This window comes from Canis lupus, chromosome 12, assembly GCF_003254725.2.
Source record: "Canis lupus dingo isolate Sandy chromosome 12, ASM325472v2, whole genome shotgun sequence".
NCBI lineage: Eukaryota > Metazoa > Chordata > Mammalia > Carnivora > Canidae > Canis > Canis lupus.
In genome coordinates, this window is record NC_064254.1 from 60,647,369 (window position 1) to 60,658,682 (window position 11,314).

Sequence of the window (11,314 nt, forward strand, 5' to 3'; positions counted from 1 at the left end):
CTCTAATATCGTCTACTCTTAGTTTCATATTTCTAATATATAAACCCAGAATCCTATTACCTCAAGAATTTTTTGAAATTTATGTGAAAATCAAATGTGATAATGCATGTGGAAACTTGTAAAAATATAATTATTTGTACAATTTCAAGTTGTACTGTGTGGGAGGGACAATGATTTGGCCTTCTAATACCTGGTGCCAGGTAGCCATTCAACAGAATCACTTTTACTCAGTGAAGATATGACACCATACGTCTTAATTAGTTGATTCCAGAGATAGCCTCATGTACCCATTGTAGGTCCTATCAAAATATCTTAGGTATGATGAGAAAACTAGGATTGGGAAAACAGCATGGCTCTAAATACAGAGCATTACAGTCTACCTCAAATTTGATTTGCTTGGAGTAGGTGGCATTAAATATTTTCTATTCGTTTAGACTATCCTTGAGAAGAACTGATTGAAATAAACTGAGAAGGACTGGTAGCATAGGATAAATAAAGATAGGACAAGGTAGTTGACTTCAGATGTGATTCAGTATAGGTTAAACATTTCTTCAATTGCCTCAAAATCAATGTACCTCTTAGAAATCCAGGAAAAATATTCACTACTACTTAGATAGATAATGCCAGACAATTGTTTGTAATATATCTTAAGCCTATGTCCTATTAAAAATAAAATACAAATAACTGATAGTATGCACAGAGAATTCTGAATATTTGTTATTCAGAGTTACAGTATCGCTTCATTTTAAGGTATAAAAAATTTTACTTTTTCATATTCTTAAAATTATAACTCTATTTAATAAAGAACATGACTAAAGAGAAATATAGCCCTAAAAACCAAGAATAAAATTCTTTACTATAGATATCTTCCACTTTAAGTAAAATAAATCTGCAATCTTTTGTATTTAAAAGAGAGACAATCAAGTTCAAAGGATAGAGTCTCAAGAAAGATGACCCATGCTTACTCCTAGATTTGTTAGTGAGAAGTCATGCGACATTAGGCATCTTCTTTAACTTCTCTGAACTTCAGTTTCCTCATCTCTGATATACAGACAGAAAAGTCATACAACATAGAGTTGTTGTGAAGATTAAATTAGTCAGCACTGGTATAGTGTTTAGCATACAGTAAGCACTCAATAATTGTGAGACATTACTATGAAGCAAAATTAGAAAGCATTTTATGAAATGGATGTAACTGACTTTTAAAAAAATCAATTCTCTTAGTTTATTTATAGTTACTTTTTTTGTTTATTTGTTTGAGAGAGAGAGAATGTGCAAGTGGGGAGGAAGGGGCAGAGGGAGAGTGAGAGTGAGGATATTAAGCCCCAGGCCAGAGCTTGATCTCATGGCTCTGAGATCATGACCTGAGACAAAATTAAGTTGGATAATTAACCAACTGAACCACCCAGATGTCCCTTATAAAATTACATTTTTAATTTTGTTTACATTGAGAATTAGCTCCACCATTCACTTATTTCTTCTTCAGCCTATTTTGCAGCATAAAATTGATAAGTACTTGCTCTATGTTGAATTTATCATAGTAAGTAGTTCACCGTCCCTACCCTGAAGGAGCTCAGAATACTCACAGTACAGTAGGGAAGATAAACAGATTATAACACTCATCCAATACAGAATGATGTAGGATTTTACAGCCTTACTTATAGGATGCTTTGAGACCTATACCAGCACCTCAGCCTTATATAGACTTTAAAGTCCTATTAGAGTAACTGATTCCAGTAACACTAATCCTAAATAAAAAGATGAGGAGGAATGGTAAGACTGGATTTCAAAAAATAAACAGCATGTGTAGAGAAGTAAGTTAAAAAATGGAATTGAAAGTTCCAGAAAACTAGAAGCTGAAACAAACAGGAAAAGAATTGTGAAACATGATACTAAAATACATATAGAAGTGGGTTACAAAGTGTTTTTTCTATGACATTTAGTTTTTTCAACTTAGAGAAATATTGACATGTTTTAAACATAGTTCGTACATATTTTTGAAGGTCATTTTAGGTCTAAGATAGGGAATGGTTTCCAGTAGGAACAATCTAGAACTTAATCTAAGTAGGGCTGGGATGGTTGAATTAACTGGAGCTTCTCTCTCTCTCTACCTAAAGTCCTCTCCACATGCTATTTAAGCTTTCTCATGCTATGGGGTCAATCTTCTTACATGTGTATCCTAATAGATATGGAGACTGCTCTTAAATCCAGGACCTGGAAGCTGACACATTATTATCATTTCTTCCATATTCTGTTGGTCAAAGCAGATACCAAACCTTACCCAGTGTAAGGTGAGGGATCATTGACTTCGACTCTTTATGGGACATCAAAGAATTATTTTTGGCCATCTTTAATTTGCCACACCCATTATTGTTACTAATTTATTCCTTGAGAATTGACAGAGGAAAAAAAGGTTATAGAACATCAGAGTAATTGTTAGACTTCTAGCTATTGAAACTCTGAAAAGGAAAATGGTTTGAAAAAGAAAATGAATTCTATCTAGATAGCTGTCAGAGTATTCAGGAAAGATAAACAGTCGCATTTGGATCGGGAGACCCGAAACTGGGATCTCCTTTGGAGTTTGGCTTTAAAATGATTCATCCACACATTATGCAAATGGCAACTGAAGATCTAACAGTGAAGATGAACATTCAGGGAAATTAGAACAGTAAGTAGGAGCCTCAGAAAATGACAGAAGAAATGGTCACTTTTGTATGGGCAGAGGAAGAGAGTCTAGTGATAAATATTGGAAAAGAGTGGTCAGATATGCAGGTAGAAAACCCACAAAAAGTATTTTCTTAAGAGAAGCATTCAATCATGGCTTGTGCTGAGAGAGTAACTGACAGTTTATATATGTAGTATGCATTGTGTGTTGCCAAAGCAAAATTCGTGGTGAATTTAGCAACAGCATGGGAGTAGTTCTCTAAGAAAATAAATCGCATTATGAGTTTAGGCAAGAATGAAAGCTGAAAAAAAAAAAAAAACAACTAGATCTAGAAAAGATTCTGAGAATGAGTGCTATTGTCATGGATAACAAACAATGTTTTTATGTAAATTGTTTATTCACTTATCACATAAAAACATAAAAATATACAACTCAATACATTCTTAAAAGTGAGCACTCGGGGTGGCTCAGTCAGTACAATGTTGATTTTGGATCAGGTCATGATCTCAGGGTCCTGAGAAGGAGCACCTAGTTAGGCACCACACTCAGCAGGGAATCTGTTTCTTCCAGTCTTCCTCTCCTTCTGCCCCTCCCCCGACTCACACATGCTATCTTATCTCTCTCAAATAAATTTTTAAATAAATAAATAAATCTTTAAAACAAAGTGAGCACTAGTGTATTGTACACCCAAATAAAAATGCTATAAAAATAGAAGCTGGAAAGCCTCCCATCTACCCTTTGCTATATTCCATGATATTTTTCTCCAAAAGTAACTACAATCCTGACTTCTAACATCACAGACTAGTTTGCCTGGTTTTAAATTTTATGTAAATGGAATCATCAGGCATATACTCATCTGCATTTTTATTCTTTTACAAATACAACGTTTGAGAGATCCATCCATTCTGTTGCATGTAGTTAACTGCATTTATTCTCATTGCTATTGCTGTGTAGTATAGATGAGTGTATTTTGAAGAAAAAAAAATTAGAAGTTCCCTCATGTTCTGAAATCACAATAAATAATTCAGTAGAAGTTTACACAGTGAAAAATACTGTGTAACAAACCTGGTAATGGTTTCACATATATATAAAAAGATGATGTATTACAGAGAAGGCATTGCAAACCAGTGAAAATAAAATCAAATGTTCAATAAGTGACGCTGAAATAATTAGTTTTCCATATGGCAACAAAATAAAATACTCCTATACATACACACAAAAATATTTAGGTAGATCAAAAACCTAATAGGAAAGGTAACATTTTAAAATACATTTTATAATAAGCAAAAATGTCTGAAGTGATATAAAGAAATAGTCAAAAATAAAATACTAATAAATTACATTAAATTTTAAAAATAGACACAATAATAAAACTTAATAAGGATAACATAGACTCAAATAACACATTTACAATCCATATAACCAAAAGAACTTATAAGTTGTCCTGTGATTAGACAGCCCAAAAGAAAAATGAGAAAAAAAAAAGCCCAAAGGAAATGTAAACATGAAAATAATGATTTACAAAGGTTCATCCAGAAGTCAATAATACTTGAAAACATGTCCATCCATTCTGGAGTGGACTAAAAACTACCAAATTCAGGTTCAGATTGTCTAATGAAGGAAAAACAGGAAAGTCATTAGGGAGAGGGGTCTGTAGGGATTGACTATTAAATAAATGATGTCATGTATTTAATTATAACTATTGTAAGTATAGAGAATGATAGCATTTGATAGAGCTGAGTAATTGCTACTCTTCTTCATGTAGGTTTTCATTTTTCTTTTTTTTTCATTTTTCTTTTATATATTTCTATGTGACTTGAAAATTTTATATTACTAGTTAAAAATTATTTCTGGTTTGCTTGATTTTAAATGAAAGATAACTGGAAAAATACTGACTGGAATAAACCAGAAGAAAGACAGAAGATACAATTGAGAGATACATTAATTAGAACACAAATTCCCTGAAAAATACAAGGAATTTCAAAGCAATTGTCTTTGAAAGTTGTAGGGTAATCTTCTTTTATTGTAGGTCCAGGTTAAGGAAATTAATTAATGAATAAGATTAAGAAGTATTAAATTGGAACTAAGTTTTTTGTATTTTTTTTAACTTAATTGTATCTTTTAAAATTTAAATTCAATGAATTAGCATATAATGTATTATTGGTTTCAGAAGTAGAGGTCAGTGATTTATCAATCTTATGTAATACCCAATGCTCATTATATCACATGTCCTCCTTAATATCTGTCATCTGGCTACCCTGTCCCCAATCCGCCTCCCCTCCAGCAACTCTCAGTTTGTTTCCTATGATTAAGAGTTTCTTATGATTTGTCTCCCTCTCTGATTTTATCTTTTATTTTTCCTCTCTTCCCCTATGAACCTATTTTGTTTCTTAAATTCCACATACGAGTAAGATCATACAGTTATGTTTCTCTGATTGACTTATTTCACTTAGCGTAATACCCTCTAGTTCTACCCATGTCTTGCAAATGACAAGATTTCATTTTTCTGATAGCTAGGATATATATCCCAACATTATATATGGTGGGATATATATCCCAGCTTCTTTATCCATTCATCTGTTGACAAACATCTGGGCTTTTTCCATAGTTTGGCTATTGTGGACATTGCTGCTATAAATATTGGGATGCAGATGCCCCTTTGGATCACTACCTTTGTATCTTTGGGTAAATACCTAGCAATTGCTAGGTCATAGGGTATCTCTATTTTCAACTTTTTAAGGAAACTCCATACTGTTCTCCGGAGTGGCTGCACCAGCTTGCATTCCCACCAACAGTGTAAGAGGGTTCCCCTTTCTTGGCATCCTTGGCAACATCTGTTGTTTCCTGATTTATTAATTTTAGCCATTCTGACTGCTATAAGGTGGTATATGTCATTGTGGTTTTGATATGTATTTCCCTCATGCTGAGTGATGTTGACAATTTTTTCATGTCTCTGTTGGCTTTTTGTGTGTCATCTTTGGAGAAATGCCATTCATGTCTTCTGTCCATTTATTGATTGGATTATGTGTTCTATTGGTGTTGAGTTTGATAAATTCTTTATAGATTTTGGATACTAGCCCTGTATCTGATAAGACATTGCATATATTTTCTCAAATTCTGTTGGCTGTCTTTTAGTTTTGTCAACTGTTTTCATTGCTGTGCAAAGCTTTTTATTTTGATGAAGTCCCAATAGTTTATTTTTGTCTTTGTTTTCCCTTGCCTTTGGAGATGTGTCTAGCAAGATGTTGTCATAGCCAAAGTACAGAGGTTGCTGCCTGTGTTCTCTTCTGGGATTCTGATGGATTCCTGTCTAACATTTTGAGTCTACTTTTGTATATGGTGTAAGGAAATGGTCCAGTTGAATATTTCTGCATGTGGCATCCAATTTTCCTGACATCATTTGTTGAAGAGAATGTCTTTTCCATTGGATATTCCTTCCTGCTTTGTCTAAGACTAATTGACCATAGAGTTGAAGGCCCATTTCTGGGTCTTCTATTCTGTTCCATTGATCTATGTGCCTGTTTTTGTGCCAGTACCATACTGTCTTGGTGGTTACAACTTAGTAGTAGAGCTTGAAGTCTGGAATTGTGATGCCATTGCTTTTGGTTTTCTTTTTCAACAATCTTTTGTCTATTCAAGGTCTTTTCTGGTTCCATGCAAATTTTAGGATTATTTGTTCCAATACTGTGAAATAAATTGATGGCATTTTGATAGGGATTGCATTGAATGTATAGATTTCTCTAGGTAGAATAGATATTTTAACAATATTTCTTCTTGCAATCCATGAGCATGGGACGGTTTTCCATTTCTTTGTGTCTTCCTCAATTTCTTTCGTGAATGTTCTATAGTTTTCTGAGTACAGATCCTTTGACTCTTTGGTTAGGGCTATTCCTAGGTACCTTATGTTTTTGGGTGCAATTGTAAATGGGATTAACTCCTTAATTTCCTTTTCTTCTGTCTCATTGCTAGTGTCTAGAAATGCAACTGATTTCTGTGCATTGATTTTATATCCTGCCACTTTAGCAAATTCCTGTATGAGTTCTAGCAATTTTGGGGTGGAGACTTTTGGGTTTTCCACATAGAGTATCATGTCATCAGCAAAGAGTGAGAGTTTGACTTCTTCTTTGCCAATTTGAATGCCTTTTATTTCTTTGTTTTGTCTGCTTGCTGAGGTGAGGACTTCCAGTACTATGTTGAACAACAATAGTGAGAAGGGGCATCCCTGCCATGTTCTTGATCTTAGGGGGAAAGTTCTGTTTTTCTCCATTGAGAATGAATATTTGCTGTAGGCATTTTGTATATGGCTTTTATGATATTGAGATATATTCCCTCTATCTTTACACTTCCAAGAGTTTTATCAAGAAAGGGTGTTTTACTTTGTCAAATACTTTTTCTGCATCTATTGAGAGGTTCATATGGTTCTTGTCCTTTTATTTATATAATGTATCACGTTGATTGATTTTTGGATGTTAAAGCACTCTGACAGCTCAGGAATAAACCTCACTTGGTTGTGGTGAATAATCATTTTAATGTACTGTTGGATCCTATTGGCTAGGATTTTGGTGAGAATTTTCACATTCATGTGCATCAGGAATATTGGTCTATAATTCTCCATTTTTGTGGGGTCTTTGGTTTGAAGTAAAAATGCTGGCTTCATAGAAAGAGTTTGGAAGTCTTCCTTCCAACTCTATTTTTTGAAACAGTTTCAGAAGAATAGGTATTAGGTATTAATTCTTCTTTAAATGTTTGATAGAATTCCCCTGGGAAGCCATCAGACCCTGGACTCTTGTTTCTTCAATTCCCTTGCAGATGTTTGGTCTTTTCAGGTTTTCTATTTCTTTCTTAGTTTTGGTAGTTTATACCTCTCTAGGAACGTATCGGTTTCTTCCAGACTGCCTAATTTGTTGTGTATAGTTGCACATAATATATTCTTATAATCGTTCATATTTCTTTGGTGTTGGTTGTGATCTCTTTCATTCACAATTTTATTTATCTGGGTCATTTCTCTTTTACTTTTGATAAGCCTCGTCAGGGGTTTATCAATCTTAATTCTTTCAAAGAACTAGCTCCTAGTTTTGTTGACCTGTTCTGTTCTTTTGATTTATATTTCACTGGCTTCTGCTCTGATATTTATTATTACTCTTCACCTGCTGGGTTTAGACTTTATTTGCTATTCTTTCTCCAGCTCCTTTAGGTGTAAGGTTAGATTTTGTATTTGAGGCCTATATTGTTTCTTGAGAAAAGCTTGTGTTGCTATAGATTTCCCTCTTAAGACAACCTTTGCTGCATACCAATGGTTTTGAACAGTTGTGTTTTCATTTTCATTTGTTTCTATGGATTTTTTAAATTCTTCTTTAATTTCCAGGTTGACCCATTCACTCTTTAATAGGAGGCTCTTTAGCTTCCATGTATTTGAGGTCTTTCCAAATGTACCCTTGTGATTGGCTTCCAGTATCAAAGCATTGTGTTCTGAAAATATGCAGGGAATGATCTCAGTCTTTTGGTACCAGTTGTGACCTGATTTGTGACCCAGTATATAATCTATTCTGGAGATTGTTCCATGTCCACTTGAGAAGAATGTGTATTGTTATTTTAGAATAAAATGTTCTGAATATATCTGTGAAGTTCATCTGATCCATTGTGTCATTCAAAGCCCTTGTTTGTTGATCTTCTGCTTAGATGATCATTGCAGTGAGGGGGTGTTAATATCCCCTATTATTATTGCATTATTATAGATGTGCTTCTTTAATTTTGTTATTGTCTTACATAATTGCCTGCTCCCATGTTATGGGCATAAATATTTGCAATTGTTAGATCTTTTTGAATAGATCCTTTAGTTATGACATTGTATCCTTCCTTATCTTTTATTATAGTCTGGTTTAAAATCTTATTTGTCTGATAGAAGGATTGCCACCCCAGCTTTCTTTTGATGTCCATTAGCATGATAGATGGTTTTCCACCTCCTCACTTTCAATCTGGAGGTGTCTTTGGGTCTAAAATGAGTCTCTTGCAGACAACACATTGATAGGTCTTGCTTTTTTATCCAGTCTGATACCGTGTGTCTGTAACTATTGAAAGATATGAATTTAGCACCATTGTATTACCTGTAAAGTTACTGTTTCTGTATATTGTCTCTGTTTCTTTCTGATCTATGTTACTTTCAGACTCTCTCTCTGCTTAAAGCCTCCCTTTTAATATTTCTTACAGAGTTGGTTTGAAGACCACAAATTCATTTTCTGTTTGCCCTGAAAGCTTTTTATCTCTCCTTCTATTTTGAATGACAGCCTATCTGGATAAAGTATTTTGGTATGCATATATATATATATATATATATATATATATATATATATATTTTTTTTTTTTTTTTCTTATTTAGCACCCTGATTATATTGTGCCAGTCCTTTCTGGCCTCTCAGGTCTCTGTGGATAGGTTGCTGCAAGTCTAATGTTTCCACCCTTGTAAGTTATGGACCTCTTATTCTAAACTGCTTTCAGGATTTTCTCTTTGTTTCTGAGATTTTCAAGTTTCACTATTATGTATCAGAATGCTGACCTATTTTCATTGATTTTGCGGAGGGTTCTCTGTGCCTCCTGGACTTGGATGCCTGTTTCCTTTCCCCAGATTAGGGAAATTCTCTGCTATTAATTTGCTCCAATGTACCTTCTGCCTTGCTCTCTCTATCCTCTTTTTCTGGGATCCCAATTATTCTAATATTGTTTCACTTTATGGTATCACTTACCTCTCAAATTCTCCCCTTGTGACCCAGTAGTTATCTCTCTTTATCTAGTTGATTTTCTGCTTCTTTATTCTCCATTTTGTCTTCTATATCACAAATTCTCTCTTCTGCCTCATTTATACTAGCAGTTAGAGCCTCCATTTTTTATTGTATCTCATTAATAGCCTTTTTGATTTCAACTTGATTATAATTTAGGTCTTTTATTTCTCCAGAAAGGGATTATCTAGTATCTTCTATGCTTTATCTTTATAAAGCTAGTATCTTTATAATCATTATTCTGAATTCTAGTTCTGACATCTTACTTAGTCCACACGGATTAGGTCCCTGGAAGTCAATATTGCCTCTTGTTCCCTTTTTTGAGGTGAGTTTTTCTGTCTTGTCATTCTATCCAGAGAAGAATACATGAATGAAGTAACAAAATACTGAACTGGCAATAACAACCTCAGAGAAATATACACTCCACAAATCAGAAGTGACCCAAAACCAAATTTTATATATATATATATATATATATATTTACATATATTACATATATATTATGTAATATGTATATTACATATATATTACATAAATATATATATATATATATATATATATATATATATATATATATATATAAACTCAGGTGAACACAATAGAGCAAAACACTGGATCCTGTGTATTTTGAATTCTAAATCAGAATACTAGATCCTAAAATTTTAAAGTGAGAAAAACTTATATATGTACAAAAGTAAAATTAAATCCAATGAAAAGATAGAAGGTAAGTGTAAAAATGAAAATTAAAAGAGACATATGCAAAAAAGAAGGAATATCAACAGACAGGTGAACAGAACAGAGTAATACGCTCTATCCTGAGTGTATTTTTCTTGGTTTGTTAGAAGAAACTCTATCTCAAAATTAAAAAGAAAGGAAAACATATATATGTAAAAATAAAATTAAATACATTGAAAAGATAAAATGTAACTGTAAAGATGAAAATTAAAAAAGACTTTAACAAAACAAAAAGGAAAAAAGAAAGAAAAAAAAAAACACAAACATACAAGAGAATATGACCAGACATGTGAAGAGAATAGAGCCGTATACTAGATTCTGGGTGTATTTTGGTATGTTAAATGAAATTGCATCCCAAAGTTGTAAAGAAAGACTTACATATATACAAAAATAAAATTAAATACAGTGAAAGGATAGAATATTAACTTTAAAAATAAAAATTAAAATGATTTTTAAAAACGGTTGATAAAATGAAAAATTGAAAAATAAAGAGACGAAAATTGAAAGACTAAAGAATAGTGGGTAAAAAAACATGAATTCTAAGTTATATTCCCCAGAGCTGGAGGTTTGCAGTTCTCAGTGATCGGTAAACTTGTTCTTGGCTGGATGTTGGTGTTGATCTTCTCAGAGGCCTGTGCTTTGATTCTCAAGTGTCTTTGCATGGCACCACCATTGCCAGTGGGCTAGGTTAACTAATCTGCTCTAGATTGCCCTATGTGGGCCTCAGAGGATGAGAATGAAAATGGCAGCCTCCCAATCTCCAGCGTGGAGCTGAAAGCTCAGGGCCCTACCCTTTAGTGTACCTCAGTCCATCATTCCTGTTTCCCTGCTCTGGGTCTGCATTTTGTGCTCACCCAGCATGTGACTCCATTTCAAGTCTCCAAACCCTGAAGACTCCTGTGGCATGCTCTTGTGATGCTCCTCCCAGGGGAGGGAAGGGTTTATTGCCAGTTCTTCTGTTTGTAGAACCCCTGCTCAGACAGCAGTCACAGAAACTGTGCCCCAGTTTGTGGTTTATGGCAAGCCCGAGCTGGGCTCACTTCTGGGCTCATTGATTACAGATGGTTTCTCAGCTCTGATGCTTGAGAACTCTGATGCACTCAGGCACTCCGGGTCTCCCCATGATCTCAAGAATCCTGAG